Source organism: Coptis chinensis, chromosome 6 (assembly GCF_015680905.1).
Source record: "Coptis chinensis isolate HL-2020 chromosome 6, ASM1568090v1, whole genome shotgun sequence".
NCBI lineage: Eukaryota > Viridiplantae > Streptophyta > Magnoliopsida > Ranunculales > Ranunculaceae > Coptis > Coptis chinensis.
The window spans coordinates 20,196,015-20,212,210 of NC_141461.1; the positions used below are offsets into that span (position 1 = coordinate 20,196,015).

At 37.8% G+C, this 16,196-nt stretch overlaps 1 long non-coding RNA gene and 2 pseudogenes across 3 annotated transcripts; all 3 read left to right on the forward strand.

Moving 5' to 3' along the window:
- The first annotated feature begins 584 nt into the window (after positions 1-584).
- On the forward strand, positions 585-2,803 carry LOC147492011 (cytochrome P450 71B10-like; annotated as a pseudogene). Its single transcript, XR_015198576.1, has 2 exons — positions 585-1,770; positions 1,920-2,803. The product of XR_015198576.1 is annotated as a cytochrome P450 71B10-like (transcript).
- A 968-nt stretch (positions 2,804-3,771) lies between these two features.
- Positions 3,772-6,408, forward strand: LOC147492012 (uncharacterized; annotated as a pseudogene). Its single transcript, XR_015198874.1, has 6 exons — positions 3,772-3,901; positions 4,641-4,753; positions 4,864-4,973; positions 5,646-5,748; positions 5,894-6,030; positions 6,326-6,408. The product of XR_015198874.1 is annotated as an uncharacterized LOC147492012 (transcript).
- An 8,105-nt stretch (positions 6,409-14,513) lies between these two features.
- LOC147492013 (uncharacterized) lies at positions 14,514-15,305 on the forward strand. The gene is made up of 3 exons (XR_015199969.1): positions 14,514-14,871; positions 14,950-15,033; positions 15,174-15,305. It is a non-coding gene; the product is annotated as an uncharacterized LOC147492013 (long non-coding RNA).
- Positions 15,306-16,196: the final 891 nt, after the last annotated feature.

Below are 16,196 nucleotides of genomic sequence, written 5' to 3' on the forward strand. Positions count from 1 at the left end.
ATATAGCAAATGGGTCACCGTCCGTCATATAACCCATTAATTGTTATACGTGGATCAGGGACGGACCTAGCTAGGTAGGGTTGAGGGTAATCACTCTTTTTAGTTCAAGTTTGTCTTTTGATATGTACGTGGATTATTGGGTGAAATGTTGAATACTGGGTTCGCCACTGACGGGGATCGTCCACCAATACGATCCCCAATCACTTTTAAGGCATGAGATAAAATTTGAGCCAATATAATTGAACACAAATCCAAAGCGTTATAATCATTCTGACAACAAAGAAGACTAATTGAGCAAGTTCCAAATCCCCCTCGATTTCGTGTACCCATAACACAAGAATCTATCCCTAAATAAGTTCACCTGCTATATATTATGCCTCATTTTATCTAGTTGAACAACAGAGACAACTTATAAACGAAATAATCAATACTCAATAGCAAAAAACAAATCTCAGAAATATGTTAAATTCTGGGACAAACCAAGCAAAAATCGAAGGCATGCATTTTCCAATTAAGAACTTTCTTTGGTTACTAGCCCATTATATCCTTACATTATGAAGGTTTCCTTGCTGTGATATCTATAATTGTAACGTGGTAAAGAAGCATTTCTCACATTTGTAGAAGCCGTGTAACACATTTACAAAAGCACGGGTATTGTGCTGAATGAGTTGGTACCGCATTGCAGTCAAAGAAAACTCAAAAAATCACTCAGTGGTTCTACCGTTAAATTTTTTCAACCTTTGTTTTTCAGAACCTCCCTTTTCCAATGTAAGGATTACGGAACTAAGCCTTATATGAAAATTCAGATCTCAACTCTATCCTGTACAGACTATAAATATGTTACCCTGGGCATGCATTGAAGCAAAACCAAATACAGTCAAATGGATGCTTACACTTATTTGCATCTCTGTATCTCTCTCTTTTTCCCTCTTCTTCTCCTTGTAATATTGCTTTTCATCAAAAGGTACAAGAGAAGCAATAAACTCAATCATTCTCCTAGCCCTCCTAAGCTTCCAATCATAGGACACTTGCACCTACTAAGGAACTTGCCTCATCATTCTTTATGAGATCTCTCCAAACAATATGGACCAATCATGCTACTGCAATTTGGTCGTCTGCCAACAATAGTAGTCTCCTCGGCCGAAACTGCAAGAGAGGTAATGAAAACACATGACACCGACTTATGCAGTAGACCTTCCCTTGTCGGCACAAAGCGTCTTTCATACGACTTTCGAGATATGGCTTTTGGTCCCTATAGTGAATACTGGAGGGAGATGAGGAGGATTAGTTATCTTGAACTTTTTAGCTTGAAAAGAGTGCACTCTTTTAGGTATGTCAGGGAAGAAGAAGTTGCGAAGTGGATAAATTCTATATCCGAATCCACACCTGTAAATCTTACTGAGAAGCTGTTTTCAATCACTGGCCACATAACATGTAGAATTGCTTTTGGTCTGAATGATCAAGGAATCTGATATTGCCATGTTTCACGAACTTGTTAACAAGGCAACAGATATGCTTAGTATGTTTGCTGCAACCGATTTCTTTCCATATTTTGGGTGGATAATAGATGTGTTCACCGGTCATGGTTCAAGGCTGGAAAAGTGCTTTACTGCACTCGACACCTTCTACCAAAAACTCATTGATGAGCACCTTGATTCCAAGAGGACAAAGCCAGAGCAAAGGGATATTATAGATGTCTTGACTGAACTACGAATGGATCAATCAGGTCTAACTCTTCTTCCTATTAGTCATATCAAAGGCGTCCTCATGGTAAGCTGCCTTTGCCTTTTAAATGGTTTGGTAAACACTACTTTGTTGTCGTCTTTTTCGTAGTTAGTTGATTTCATTGGTTTCTATATTACTTTATGTTTCCGAGTGAAATACAATTGAATTTGCTTTGCATGTCATTTGTTTATCAGAATATATTCATCGGCGGTGTTGATACTAGCAGTATAATTTTGACATGGGCATGGCAGAGCTGGTTAGAAAGCCAGAAAAAATGAAGAGAGTTCAAGATGAAATCAGAACTTGCGTTGGGAAGAAGGGAAAAGTAGAAGAAAGTGACATCAATCAACTTCAGTATCTCAAGATGGTGGTGAAAGAGACTTTTAGATTGCACCCTCCAGTACCTCTATTGATTCCAAGAGAGAGTATTAATCATTGTAAGATCAACGGGTACTCAACGGGTACGCCGGTACGATATATCCCCCAAAACAAGAGTCCTAGTGAATGTGTGGGCAATTGGAAGAAGTAGTAAATATTGGCAAAATCCTGAAGACTTTTTCCCAGAAAGGTTTATGAATAGCTCCATTGATTTTAGAGGACAAGATTTTGAGTTCTTGCCCTTTGGGTCAGGCAGAAGGGCTTGTCCTGGATTGAATATGGGCATTGCGGCAATAGAACTGGCATTGGCAAATCTCCTATATTCTTTCAATTGGGAATTGCCCAATGGAATTATGAAGGAAGATATAAACATGGATGAGATATCTGATCTCACTGTTCGTATGAAATTTCCTCGTCACCTCATCCCCATAAAGCACAATTGGCAGTGAAAAGAGGAGGAAATGGACTGAAGGTTTGTGTGTCTGTGTGTGTCTGTTTTTGTGAGCATCTATAATGTAATATGTCCCCATAAAGCACAATTGGCAGTGAAAATAGGAGGAAATTGTTGAAGTATGTATAGTCTCACACATTCTATAAGTGTCAGACGGTATCTTATTTAGTAATTTCTATTTCCGTAAAACCTATCACCGAGTATAAATATATGAATTGTAGGTTAGAATAAATATACTCTAAACCCTACCTTCTTCTTGTGCCTCCATCCTTTCTTCTTTTTCTTCTCCACTCCATCTCTTTAACCTAACTAGCTAACCACTATATGTATCTCCTAACATAATTTAATATGGTATCAGGAGCCGACTCTGTTTAGAGAATGCTAGGAGAGAGATCCGCATTTTCAAGATTCCAGTTTTAATATTAGTTGCTGTCTTAGTATTGTTTCGCTTCCGCAATCTCTCGGTATTGATAAAGAGGAGTACGTCAGGTTTTCAAAGTTTTCAAAGGTGGTATCGTTATCTCGTTGTATCTCTCAATTTCCACAAGGCGCGCACGTGCTCAATTTAAGAAGTCCTCGAAGCGCGCATGCGCTCAAGGTACTGTATCTCGAAGTTTCTTGTGATAGGCGCGCACGCGCTCGAAGCACTATATCTCACAATTTCTTCCTTTCCATCAAGTGATTTTTTCTTCTCTTTACAATGACTGATGTTGTTCCAAAATCCGATGAATTCGGTAATACGTCTGTTTTTACTATAAAAAAATGACATATTATGATGCTTGTTTTTTATCTATCTTGACAATGTTGTTGAAAACCGTCAAGATAGGTGTCTTAGTCATATTTTTATGATGGTTGTTGCAATATTATGTTGTGTATGACACAAGCATCAAGAAAATATTATGATTTTATGATGGTTGTTACAACATTATAGTCGTGTTTGACACAGACGTCAAGAAAATATGATAATTTTACGACGGTTTCCTAAAACAATCAAGTTTGCAATATAATAACCAAAGTACTTACAAACTTGTTGACGTTTTTGTCCAATTGGTGACATCTGTGGCAAAACCGTTAGCTGATATAATTCTAAAACATCATTTCAGTGTGTTTGTTTTAAATTTTTGGAACTCAGTCGCATTTGGAAGTTAAAGCGTCATGAGTCCTCGAATACAAAAATAAGGCCGGGTCAACTAAAAAAAAAGTCATCGACCCATTTTTTTTTTTTTTCTCACAAGGGTTTTGTGCCTCAAGAATACTCCTGGACAGTAGCTATGCTTCTTCTTCCTGCTCAATCTCTCTCTAGTATCTTCGTTCGCCCTTTTGTTTTCTCAATCTCCCATCCCTCAGGTAACCACTGTCTTTTTAACATGGTTTCCCCAAAAAGAAGAATATTTTTCTGTTGATTTTGAGAGAAAGCGAAAGAATAATGGTATTTGGTTTTTCTATATCATTATCTAGCAATCGCGTTTTCTGGTTTGGTTATTGTTTGGGGTTTTAAACATTGTTACGGTTTTCTAATTGTTTGGATTTTAAATTGGTGGGTTTTCAAATTATTTGGGTTTCGACATCAAAAAATCCATGTCTAATACTCATATATATATGATATATGTTAAAGATTTATAAAGGGTTGCAAATATATTCCACATATACAGTATCATGTATTTACACATTAGATTTTCTCTGTATTTACACATTTGGATTGTTCAAAAATAGTAAATCTGAGATAACAAAGATTGTTGCAAAAAATAGGATTGCAATGTACGATTTTATGAGGAATGGGAAAGCAATGCAGTCTTCTGGGTTGATCTTGTTAATACTAGTAGTACAATATTGTGCCATGGTAAAGGCCCTTGCGAGTCTTAGGCCTGTAACATTTGTCACTGGTTTTGTAGTCAACAGTATAAAAAACATGATCACTACAGGAAAAGAGTTTCATGTAGTCTTCAAATATTAGCGGACTTTTTAGCTTTTAGAATATCAACACAATCGTATCGTAGTTGTTTGCTTTATTAGCTTTGACATATATGCTAAGATTTCTAAAGGGAACAATTACTGCGAACTTTCTGATTGGTTATTGCATATGCAGATAACTCAGGCAGAGAGCAGAAAGTAAATAGCTTGATTTGATTTTATTCTAGCATGGGTTGGAAAGCAGCTCAAAAGCTGATACAAAACTGGAGAATTCTTAGAGGAGACAATGTAAAAGAAAACAATATATATATATATATATATATTGTTTCTCTTTTTTTAATTTCCATTTGCTCGGGCGTTATTTTTACTATCCTGCCCTTCACCACATTGCTATGCAGGTGATGATAATCAGGGGAAAAGATAAAGGCGAGACTGGTGTCATAAAGCTAGCGTGTCATTCGCTCTCAGAGTTGTGTTCTTGTTGAAGGCAAAAATTTGGTAAGATTGAGTTTCCTCATCTTTGGGATCTCTCTTTCTTTTTTCTTATCCTCTTTCTAATACATCTAAAATCAAGCTATCCCTTGATCTTGCTTTTGTAAGTTTGTGTTGTCACAATATTAGAAGGATGTCCTTGTGTAACATGCTTTATTCTGGAATACGATTTCAATGTCTCAAACACAGTAAATTTCTAGAAAATGGAACTTTCATGTTACATATTTTCTTGTGTGTTTGACTACATATAACGACTTATGTGATACTCTACCTTGCCATTTGCTGGAGTAGGCACACCTAGCTTGCCATCTTTTCTTTTTATTTTTCTTTTTGATCAATAAAACGTATATTAATTCCCAAAAAAGTAGCTAATCCTTAGCAGGTTGTTAGTGCCTAGTGGTGGCTAATAACAACCCCACAACATAACCCAACTACACGAAATGATTTACGAATCTAAAGTATCCAAATTACAGATAAAGTTTTGAAATCTAAGTTTCCTAAAAAGATTGACACTTCTTGACCAATTATACAAAAGCTTCTTGATTTCCACCAAGATGTTATGAACTTCTTTGCCATTTTTGCCTACCACCACAGATTTTATAGGAACAATACTTTTGTTTCTACAATTCTTGTATTTCATCTATAATATGGTGGCAGGTGAATTGATTGGAATATATGAATTTTCAAGTGAAGAAACACATCAAGCAAGGGCAGGGTCATGAGGGTGGAATATTCACTGTGGAGGCGCCACTTCATGTGCCAAATGTTCAAGTTCTTGACCCTGTTACAGGGTATGTATTTGATGTTATACCTTTTACTTGAGGTTCTGAATAGAGAAGGTATATGATTATCGGAAAAAAAAAAATAGAGAGGATATATAATTTGCATTACCTCTTGTTCCCATATTCATTGGTGTCCTTATTTTTAATAGTACAGGAAGCCCTATAAGATTGGAGTCAAATATTTGGAAGACGGTACTAAAGTAAGAGTTTCTAGAGGGGAAAGAACATCAGGATCCATTATTCCTCATCCCGAAATTTTAAAAATAAGGACCACACCTAGACCTACTATAGGTACTTATTACGTTGCTCATCACTTTTCATGTTGTATATATAATTTGCTCATCACTTTCCATGTTGTTCTCTTGTGTCATTATAGTAAAGCTTTTATGAGTTGTCAACAAATGCTTCTTTCCTTCAATTATTTGATGCTTTTTATCTTCGGCTAGAAAAAAAAAAAGAATAAGTGCCTATTGAGGGTGATGTTTCTTAAAAATCTCACAGAAACTAATGAAATGTGAACCTTCCTTAGTAAAGATCTAGTATGTCGGAACTTGTTTTAATGGCCTTCTTTTTGGTTAATTTGCAGCTGGTCCCAAAGATATGCCAATGGAGCTTGTCTTGGAAAAGACTTAAGATTCTACAACAGGAAGGGGCATGCCAAACTTATAGAACTTCTGACAAGTGTATCTAAGTTGATCCTGGTAGTGGTTGGAAACACTCTTTAGCACCTAGTCTTGCTACTGTAAGTGTTTAGCAATTCCATTTAGTGTTATCAATTTCGTCTAAGTAACATTTTTTTTTTCTTTCGTCGTTTTCTTCAAATGATACTATTTTTTTTTTTTTTTTGTGACTTTGATTTTTGCAGGTTAAGTTTGGACAAGGCTCGATGAATGAAACTCAAACCATGCAAACCATTCTTATTGAGACATATTTTGTAGATATTTTTGGTTAAATGTATGTAATGTTTTGAGATTGTGGAATGTAAAAGATTATGTTTTGTGAATGGATCACGATCTGGCTAGTTTGTTACATTCGTGATCATATTGAGTTGTTTTTAGTAGAGTTTGATTATATACATGCTAAATGATTTATTTAATTTTTTAGGATATTAAATAATTTTTTTTTTCCAGAAAATGTATATTGTTATAACGGCTTCGCCAAAACTGTCACAAATTGAATAGGTTTCTTAACAGTTTTTGTTGAAAATTATGACGTTGTACTATATTTAATGATGGTTATTGTGTAACAATCAATATTTTATTGGATGTTTGGATGGGAAATTGATGGGAAACTAATAGGGTGGATACAGGGAGCTGTAACAAATAATACCATTTCTATTCTCTTTAATGGAGGGCCTATTTGATGTTTCACAGCTGGAGAGAGGGCTCAGGCAAGGAGATCCTCTTTCTCCGATACCATTTGCTTTCACAGAGGATTGTTTGAGTAAGGGTCCGGAATGACTTTGTGTGAACAAGAAAATACAAAGAATGGTGATGCAGAGCAACTACTCCAGCCCTACACACTTTATGTTCGCTGACGATATCTTCATCTTCTGCAATGCAAGAAGGAGGCAGCTCATTAATCTCATGGAGCTTTTAGATTCCTATTAGTTGGCATCGGGACAACTCATAAGCAAAGAAAAATGCAAGACTTTCTTGAGTCCAATGACACATAGAAAGAAGCAGGACATCGAGGATATCATGGGCATAAAAGAGGAGTTTCTTCCGGAAAGATATTTGGGTGTTCTCTTAACTATGGGCAGGGTTACAAGAGCAACGCTAGCTCTTATGGTCGACAAGATTAGGAAAAGGGCAGCCAGTTGGGCTGGAAAGATGCTATCCTTCAAGGGTGGTCGAGTTGTTCTGGCAAAGCAGGTCCTCAATAGCATACCGGTGCATAACATGGCTATTTATAAATGGCCAGTGTCGGTGATCAAAGAATGCGAGGGCATTATCAGAAATTTCATTTGGAGTCGTAGTCCAGCAGAGAGGAAATTCATCACAGTAAAATGGCAAAAGGTTTGTCGGCCAAAGGAAGAGGGTGGACTTGGTCTCCGTAAGCTCAAAGATATAAATCTATCTATGCTCATAAAACTAGCCTAGAGTTTACTGAATGACACCTTGGATTGGTCAGAGTTCATGAATGGAAAATACAGGAACAAATCGAGGGGTTGGTCGAGTTACAAGAGATCTACAGTGTGGACCGGTTTACAATGGGCCCTCAGAGAGATGGATACTCATCAAGGGTGGATCATCGGAAAAGGAGAGAATATAAGCTTATGGAGGGACAACTGGATAGGTGAGGTCATCATTGGAAACTCTATCCAGGACAAAATGCTCCTACAGAAACTCAAAGCCCCCCCTCAGTGCTTGCATCCAGGGGAACCAATGGAAGTTTCCCGACTCCCTGAAACAAATTCTTATCAATCTTGGGGTGGATTTAAGCCAGCTGCAGTTTCCGGATTAGCGTAGAGAAGACAGAAGAGTTTGGCGTCAATCTACCAATGGCTTGTTTTCGATTAGATCGGCATATGAAGCAATAAGAGAGAGGGCAAATGGGCCGCAGTGGACCAAGTTTCTCTGGTCAACTGAGGTGTTGCCAAGGATGCTTGGAACAGGCTGGAAAATTCTCCATGGTGCCATGCATACAGACGAGAAACTAGGGGGGCGGGAATTCCAGTTGGCATCTCGCTGTTGCATTTGTACGGTGGCTGAGGAAACTCAAGCTCATATTTTATTCGAATGCAGGTTTGTGCAAAGATGATGGGAGCTCATAGCAAAGAACATGCAGCATCACTTGAGGATTGCCAATAGGGAGGAAATGTTCATAAAATGTCGAAATGAAAGTCCTCTCTTACAGGATCTGTGGAAGGCAGCCGCAATCACATGTTTGGTCTCTGTTTGGAGAAATAGAAATGGGCTCTTATATGGTAGCAAGAAGTCGAGTATAAGTTCCGTCATGTTTCAAGTTCGAGGAGCGGTTAAAAGAGCTTACGACGGATCGAAGAAACACATGAAGAACTCCATCAGAGACTTGGAAGTTCGAAAGGCTTGGAAGTTACCGGTCAAGCTAAGGAGGGCTCCACGCATCCTTGAATGCTATTGGGTGGCACCTCCCAGTACCATGATAAAAGTGAATGTTGATGGTTGTTCATGAGGAAATCCCGAAATTCAGGTTGGGGCACGCTTCCTCGAGACAGTACCGACAAGGTTATTGGCGCATATATAGGAGGCCTAGGTATTGCCACAAACTTTATAGCGGAGAGTTTCGCGATAGTGGAGGGCATCTCAAAAGTGGTGGAACTAGGATGGAAACTTATTTGGGTGGAATCCGACTCTACTGCGGCAGTGAAATCTTTTCAGAATGATTAGGTACATTGGCAAATTCGTGGAGCTTGGGACAAAGTGAAAGGGCTAACGGACTGGATCATTGTGACTAACACTTGGCGTGAGGCTAATTTTGGTGCGGACATTTGCTCCAAAGAAGCAGCTCACCTGGCAAAGGGAGAGAAAAAGTGGTGGGCTGGTAGGCCGACATTCTTGCATAGAATTGAGGATATGAACACTATGTACTATAGATTTGTAAACTGAGCTTTGAGATAGTGATTTACTATCAATCCTATCCATTTTTTGTACTTCGAAAAACTTTTTTATTAATACAATTACCCTTAGCAAAAAAAAATATTTTATTGCCTATTACGACGATTTTAGCCCTATTTTTGACATAAAATCTTTGAAGTACATAACATTTTTAAGAAAATTGTCATAAGTTTAATGACGATTTTTGTAAACTTTTATGACGGGCTCTGTAATGACGTTAGTTTCTTTTAATGAAAAAATGTCATTAAACCTTTTTCATGACTGCTTTTAGCCGTCAATACAAGTCATTTTTTTAGTAGTGTCTGTTGGTATGACCTCTGTCAAATTGGAAGGTGTAGCCAATTACCTTCAATAGGCAGAAGCAATTACTGTTTATCTTACGGAAAAAGGTAAGAAAAGTCATCTAACAGATCCCCCAGATGATAAAGGAAAGACAACCTAGATGAAAGATGACGCCTTGGTTAAGAATTTTCTGTGAAATACTATGGAGAAGGATGTTTGAAATACTGTGCTGGTTTTTCAAAACCTCTAATGAGATTTGAGAGTATCTACAAGAATCATACTCTCAATCTCAAAATACTTCTCGTATATTTTAGTTATATGAGAACATCTTTGATCTCACTCAAAGCGATATGTTTATCTCTGAGTATTATAATTCTCTTCATAGCAAGTGGGAAGAACTTAATATTTATCACCCACTTACTACAGACATAAATCAGTTGAAGAAACAAAGAGAGGAATTTCGAGTCTCAAAATTCTTATCTGGGTTACGCCCCGAGTTTGCTAATGTGAAAGCCCAAGTTCAAGCTGAATATAAGCTTCCTACTTTGTCTTAAGCCTATTCTCGTCTTTCTCGTGATTACTGCACCTCCTCCAAGGCACATTGATAGTGCAGCTTTATTGATCCCTCCAAGCAGCAATAACAACCCCTCCTCTGTTCGTGGTAATGGAGGTAGACGGGGTAGAGACGGTCATGGACGTGGAGGTGGTGGTAACCAAGGGAATAGTCGTGGTCGTGGTATTGGTAGTTTTTTATCCTTGTGTGCATTGTGGGCGCACAAATCATAGTTCTTATTTTTCTTGGGATATAACAGGACGCCCACCTTTGCACAAAGCCAACAATGCCACAGTAGCTTATCAGAAAGTGACCAATTTTCAACAAGTTCAAGAAGACCTTGCAGCCCTGATAAAGCGGATACAAGCTATTCCAGTCAGTTCATTGAGTTCATCCAACCAACCCACTGCAACCCTAGCCAATTCAGGTAAAACATGTCTTCATACAAGTGGTAACAACTCTTGGGTCATTGACTCAGGAGCTTCTGATCATATGACAGGTAATCCCCAGTTGTTTTCTAATTTTGAGTATACTCACACACCATCATATGTCACATTAGCAAATAGGGCTAAGGCTAGTATTCTTGGTCGGTACTATTCAGTTAACTCGTAATATATCACTTGTCTCTGTCTTGCTTATTCAAAATTTCCCCTTTAATCTATTGTCTGTTCATCGTCTTATCCAATCTCTTCATTATAATGTCATATTTTCTTCCACTCATGCTGTGTTTCAGGATCTACAGACAAAGACACTAGTTAGTGGAGGGTATGAGCACTGGGGCATCTATTACTTTCAAGATAGTTATGGGCACTCTCACCAGAAGTAGGCTTTCACAGTCTCAGTCTCTCTTGTTTAATGGCATAGACGTCTTGGTCATCTTCCTCTGGCTAGTTTGCAAAGTTTAGTTCCCAGTATTTCTTCCAGTATTTAGTCTTTAAGTTGTGAGGTTTGTGAGTTAGATAAGCATCGTCGTGCTACTTACAAAAATAGGTTAAATAAGTGTTCTAGTGCTCCTTTTCAGTTAGTTCATTCAGATGCCTGGGGTCCTTGTAGAATCACTGGTCTTTTTGGAGCCAAGTACTTTATTACATTTATAGATGATTTCTTTCGTGTTTGTTGGGTGTATATTATGGAAAATCGTTCTCAAGTATTCTCTGTATTTCAAAAATTCTATGCTAAGATTACTAATTGGTATTCTACACACATACATGTTTTTCGAACTGATAATGCCAAAGACTATACCTCTACAATATTCAAGTGTTTTTTAGATGACCATGGCATTACACATCAAACATCTTGTATGGATACACCTCAACAAAATAGGGTTGCTGAAAGAAAGAACAGACCCATTCTTGAAGTCACTTGATGCTTAATGTTTCAAACAAATCTCCCAAAGTTTTATTGGGCAGAGGCAGTCCTTACTGCCACATACTTGATTAATCGTATGCCCTCTTCAGTGTTAGGCGGAAAAACACCGCACTCTGTTATTTTTCCTGGTCAACCTTCTTTCCATCTTCCCCCTCGTATTTTTGGTTGTGTCTGCTTTGTTCATAATCTTCAACCGAGTCGTGATAAGTTGGACTCTCGTGCTATTAAGTGTGTTTTCCTTGGGTATTCACGTACACAGAAATGGTACAAGTGTTATAGTCCTCATTTGCGCAAATCATTTGTCTGTGCTGATGTTACTTTTTTTGAAGATGTCCCGTTTTACTCTTCAGAAAGGAAGGTGTCCTCTGAACCATTTGAGGATTGTGTTCTGCCATCTGGTGTTGTTGATCTTCCTGCTACTATTGGTGTTAATGTGGGAGCTAATAATCAGGTTACTGCTATTCATATTGGAGCTCCAGCAGACGAAGCGCGTGCACACCCTACAGATGGCCTTACAGAAGCGCGTGCCCACCCTTTGTATATTGTTGATGTTCGCAATCCGGTAGATAGAGCGCGTGCGTGCCCCACAGATGGCCTTACAAAAGCGCGCACGTGCCCTTTACCTACAGCTGATATTCGCGAGTTTGAGGCTGTAAGTTCAACTGCTCCGCTACCATCCCCTCTTCCCACTGTGTCTGTGGATCCTACTGCCATTCCGTCTGACCTCGATGTTCCTATTGCCCTACGGAAACTTGAACGTCCACCTGCCAGTATGCGTCTTCCTAGTTAGTATGCCCAGTATTCTATTTCTCAGTATGTTTTTACTGATCATTTACCACCATCTGTCAAGTCTTTTGCTATGTCCTTGTTGTATGTCTCTGTCCCTTCTTACTACAGGGACGCTCTATCCCATCCTGGCTGGAAGCAAGCAATGGACGAGGAGTTGAGTGCCTCGTATTATAATGACACTTGGGTCCTTACAGATCTTCCTTCTGGGAAGAAAGCAATTGCTTGTAAGTGGGTTTTCACTGTTAAGCATAATCCAGATGGTACTATTTCTCATTTAAAGGCTCGCCTGGTTGCAAAAGACTTTAACCAGACTTATGGTATTGATTATGTAATGCCCGTATTTAAAATACGTAATTATTTATTAATTAATTAATTTAATTATTTATATAAAATCTATTAGATTGGATTTGGGGATACGCGGGCCTGATTTCTGGGCCCGAGTCTGTGTTGGGCTTAGGTTTTAAACCCAAGTATATAATCACATTGTTCTAGATAATAGGGTTTTAAGAAAAAAAAAATAAAATAAAATGGAGGCAGAGCTAGAAACTCGTTTGCTGGAGGGTGGAGCGAACGATTTGGACTAAGAGGATTCGTGGAGCTTGGTATTAAAGTGAGTAGATAGTTTTTCTATTTCACAGAATCCAGAGTTTTACTGGTATCACTACACCATAATAGGATATTTGCAACACGCACCTTTTTTGCTTTGCAACGCTTATTTACCGTTAGTAAATTGCCAATGCTAAATAAGCGTTGGCAATGTTGTGTTGTAAAGGGTTTATTTGAGTGAATTTCGAATTAATTGTTAACGCTTTAAAAAGCGTTGGAGAAGTGTTACAAATCCAAAAAACCAAAACAACTTCGAAATTTCAAAAATAGATAAACAAAAAAGAAATCGTCGTCGGTATGTCAAAATAGAAAACCTCTCTTTCTCTCTCACAGCCGCTGGGTTAGGTTAGGGTTTTCTTATCTTTATGTCCTTTTCAACAAAGAGAAACCTTCATTCTACAGTTCCATTAGACCATTATCGAAAAGAAAACACACTTGTGTACCGTAAACCACCATATAGATTATAGAGCACGATGAAATGGAGAAAGAGAGACGGGTTTGGAAGCCATAATATGCAATTTTACCACCCCTTTTTAGTTCTATTTTATAATTTCTAAACCTAGGGTTAGGGGGTTTAGTATATGAGAAATGGGGTTTCTTGGTTTTACTCTATGTTGGCCATTTAATAAACCGCTTTGGGTTAATTTTGGAGGAAGTCGGGGTATGATTATTCTCATCGTATGGATTGAAATAGATGAAAGTTCGACCGCGACCTTATCCTTGCTTTACTTGCACTTTCGGATCCTGAAAAATAGTGGATTTGTTCAAATTTGCTCAAGCTCCGCCCTTTCTTCCTAACTTTTCAGTTCTCAAGGTAAGACCTTTTCGCTTAGTTTATTTGTTCATTTTTATTGTTCAAGCTCTCACTCACTTGTCAGAGCCATTTGCACGCTTCACTCCTCTCTCAAATTCTCTGATTTCTCTCCTAAATAGTAACAGAAAAAAATCTAACCCCAGTTAGTAGTGCCCATCTTCCTATTATGTTTTTAGGGTAAAAAAAAGTTTTGAGTTGAAGAGGGTTAGGGCTGAATTCATCTATGATCTTTGTTGCTTTGATTGCACTTTTTGGGGTTTGATTTCTACTTCTAGAATTTCAAATTTGAGAAATGTGCCAAGAATCTTGTTGGTTATTATGGCGATGGATGCTAAGAAAGCTATGGTTGCCTTTGAGATTTTGGCATCGATCAAAACGGGCCGTATGACTTTATTTTTGATAAATCGTCGTCGACCCTTGTCCCTCTTTTCTCGTCCTTCAACCCTCCTCCTCTTTTTCGAAAAGCACAAAGTCGAATCTGAGGTTCATCGTCTAGTTGTTAATCGCGATCCCAAGTTCACAAACTTTGTCGAGGTTTCTTTCTATCGACTTATTACTTTCAATTTTTATTATTGTTTATTATTTATTAATTCATGTCATGACCTTTGCTAGTTTCAGCACACACAAGGTTATCTACCGGAGATATGCCGGACTCTTCTTCTCCATGTGTGTTGACATTACCGATAATGAGCAACTACGTAATCAAAGCGCCAATCTAACTGAAAAACAGCCCAGATCTTTTTCCTCTTCCGCTTCGGGTCAATGGCAGAAAAAGAAGAAGAAGAAGAAGACGACGAAATTTTCGGAGATTTCGTTCAAAATTCCAAACGAAATACTGAGGGAGAGGATTGGGGTGATTTCATGGACACTTTTTCACAACCTCAAAAAACTCTCTTCAATTCGAGAACACATGGGAGAAACCTAAAGGAGCTTTACCCTTATCATTATTTGGTGATATAGAAGAAGAATTACAATCTGACTTGGTCATTAATAGTGTTTCTAATGTAAAGAATGGATCTTGGCCTGGTTTTAATGAAGAGATCAAGGTTGAAAATATTGATGAAGATGATGATTGGGAATTTAAAGATGCTATATCTGAAACTCTAGATTTTGAAATAAAGGTCGAGAATTTTGTTATATTTTACCGTGAAATAATAAATTACTTGACCTGTTATTTATAATTTATTCCCTTTTTGCAGAAAGTGGACAACATTTTTGATTCTTGGGTCATCCCAGAAACACCACCACCATCTGCAACAGTGACTACAAACAGTGTAGTTCAGGTGAGTCATTGACCTTTTGCTTTGGACCCTGTAGTTGTTCTTGCATGCATTGTTAGTGTAGTTGTTAGAGTAGTGTTATAAAATGTTGTTATTGTTGTTACATTGAATCTTATATTTTGAAGGTTGATGGGACAATGTAGGAAAGTTTTGAAGGATCTCTATTTGGATTTAGCAACAATGAACGCGACTTGATGGGGATTGGTTTTTTCCATCGGAAGGGAATTCTCAAAATCCCGTGAGAAGTTGAGAATGGATTTCATTTCGAATCTGGTGTGAGTACTTGCCAAGGACTCAGTTCACATAGTCGACCTCAGATTGCTACTGAAAATGGTCGTAATACGAGTTTGGTTACTAAGGATTATGATTCTGATGGGAGTTTTTCTGACTTTAAGGATGCATTTCCAACTACTGAAGCTTTAGATCGTTCAATTTGAGTTAGATTTATTTGTCGAGATTTTGGATCATTTCTTCAGCAACTACTTCTGTGAGCTAGATTTGGTCTTTAACTTCCACAAGGTACCTTTTCTTTCACTTACTCTTTTGTCTCATCATGGTTTATCACTTCCTCAGTTCCTCACATCCTTTAAATTTCACTATTGTTTTGCATTTAGCCAACTACATGTGATGATACCATTTTAAGTTCATCCATTTCATTATTTTGATAGATTCAGAGATCTATGGTGCAATTTCAGATTTCAAGAATGCACTTTGTTGAAACAAAGTGATAAATATCAAACCCTTGATTTTCTATATATTTTACCGACATATAGGTTATATAGTATGGTATTTTGATATCAAGGAAAATGCAAAATAGTTTGTAAAGATTAGTGGACATATATATTAGAAAAATCAATATTGAACATCTGATATTCTCGTTAAGTCGGGATATTCTCGTTATCTTTCAACATTCTTGTATATCAATATATATGTCTTCCTCAAGTCATCATCTCTAATAATATCACCCCTTCTTTTTTCAAAACCCAGTCATGCTTGCATTCAAAAATCTCTTTAAAAAACCGTGTTTTGTAGATGGGACGATAGGCTAAGGGTTTATGAGAGAACTTGTAGATAGGGTGAAATCTGAGGAGTGACTTTCAGCCCCTGTCAAGTTTCTTTCCAAGTCCCAAATGAATTTACTTGTTTACTCCCGCGACTCCAAACAG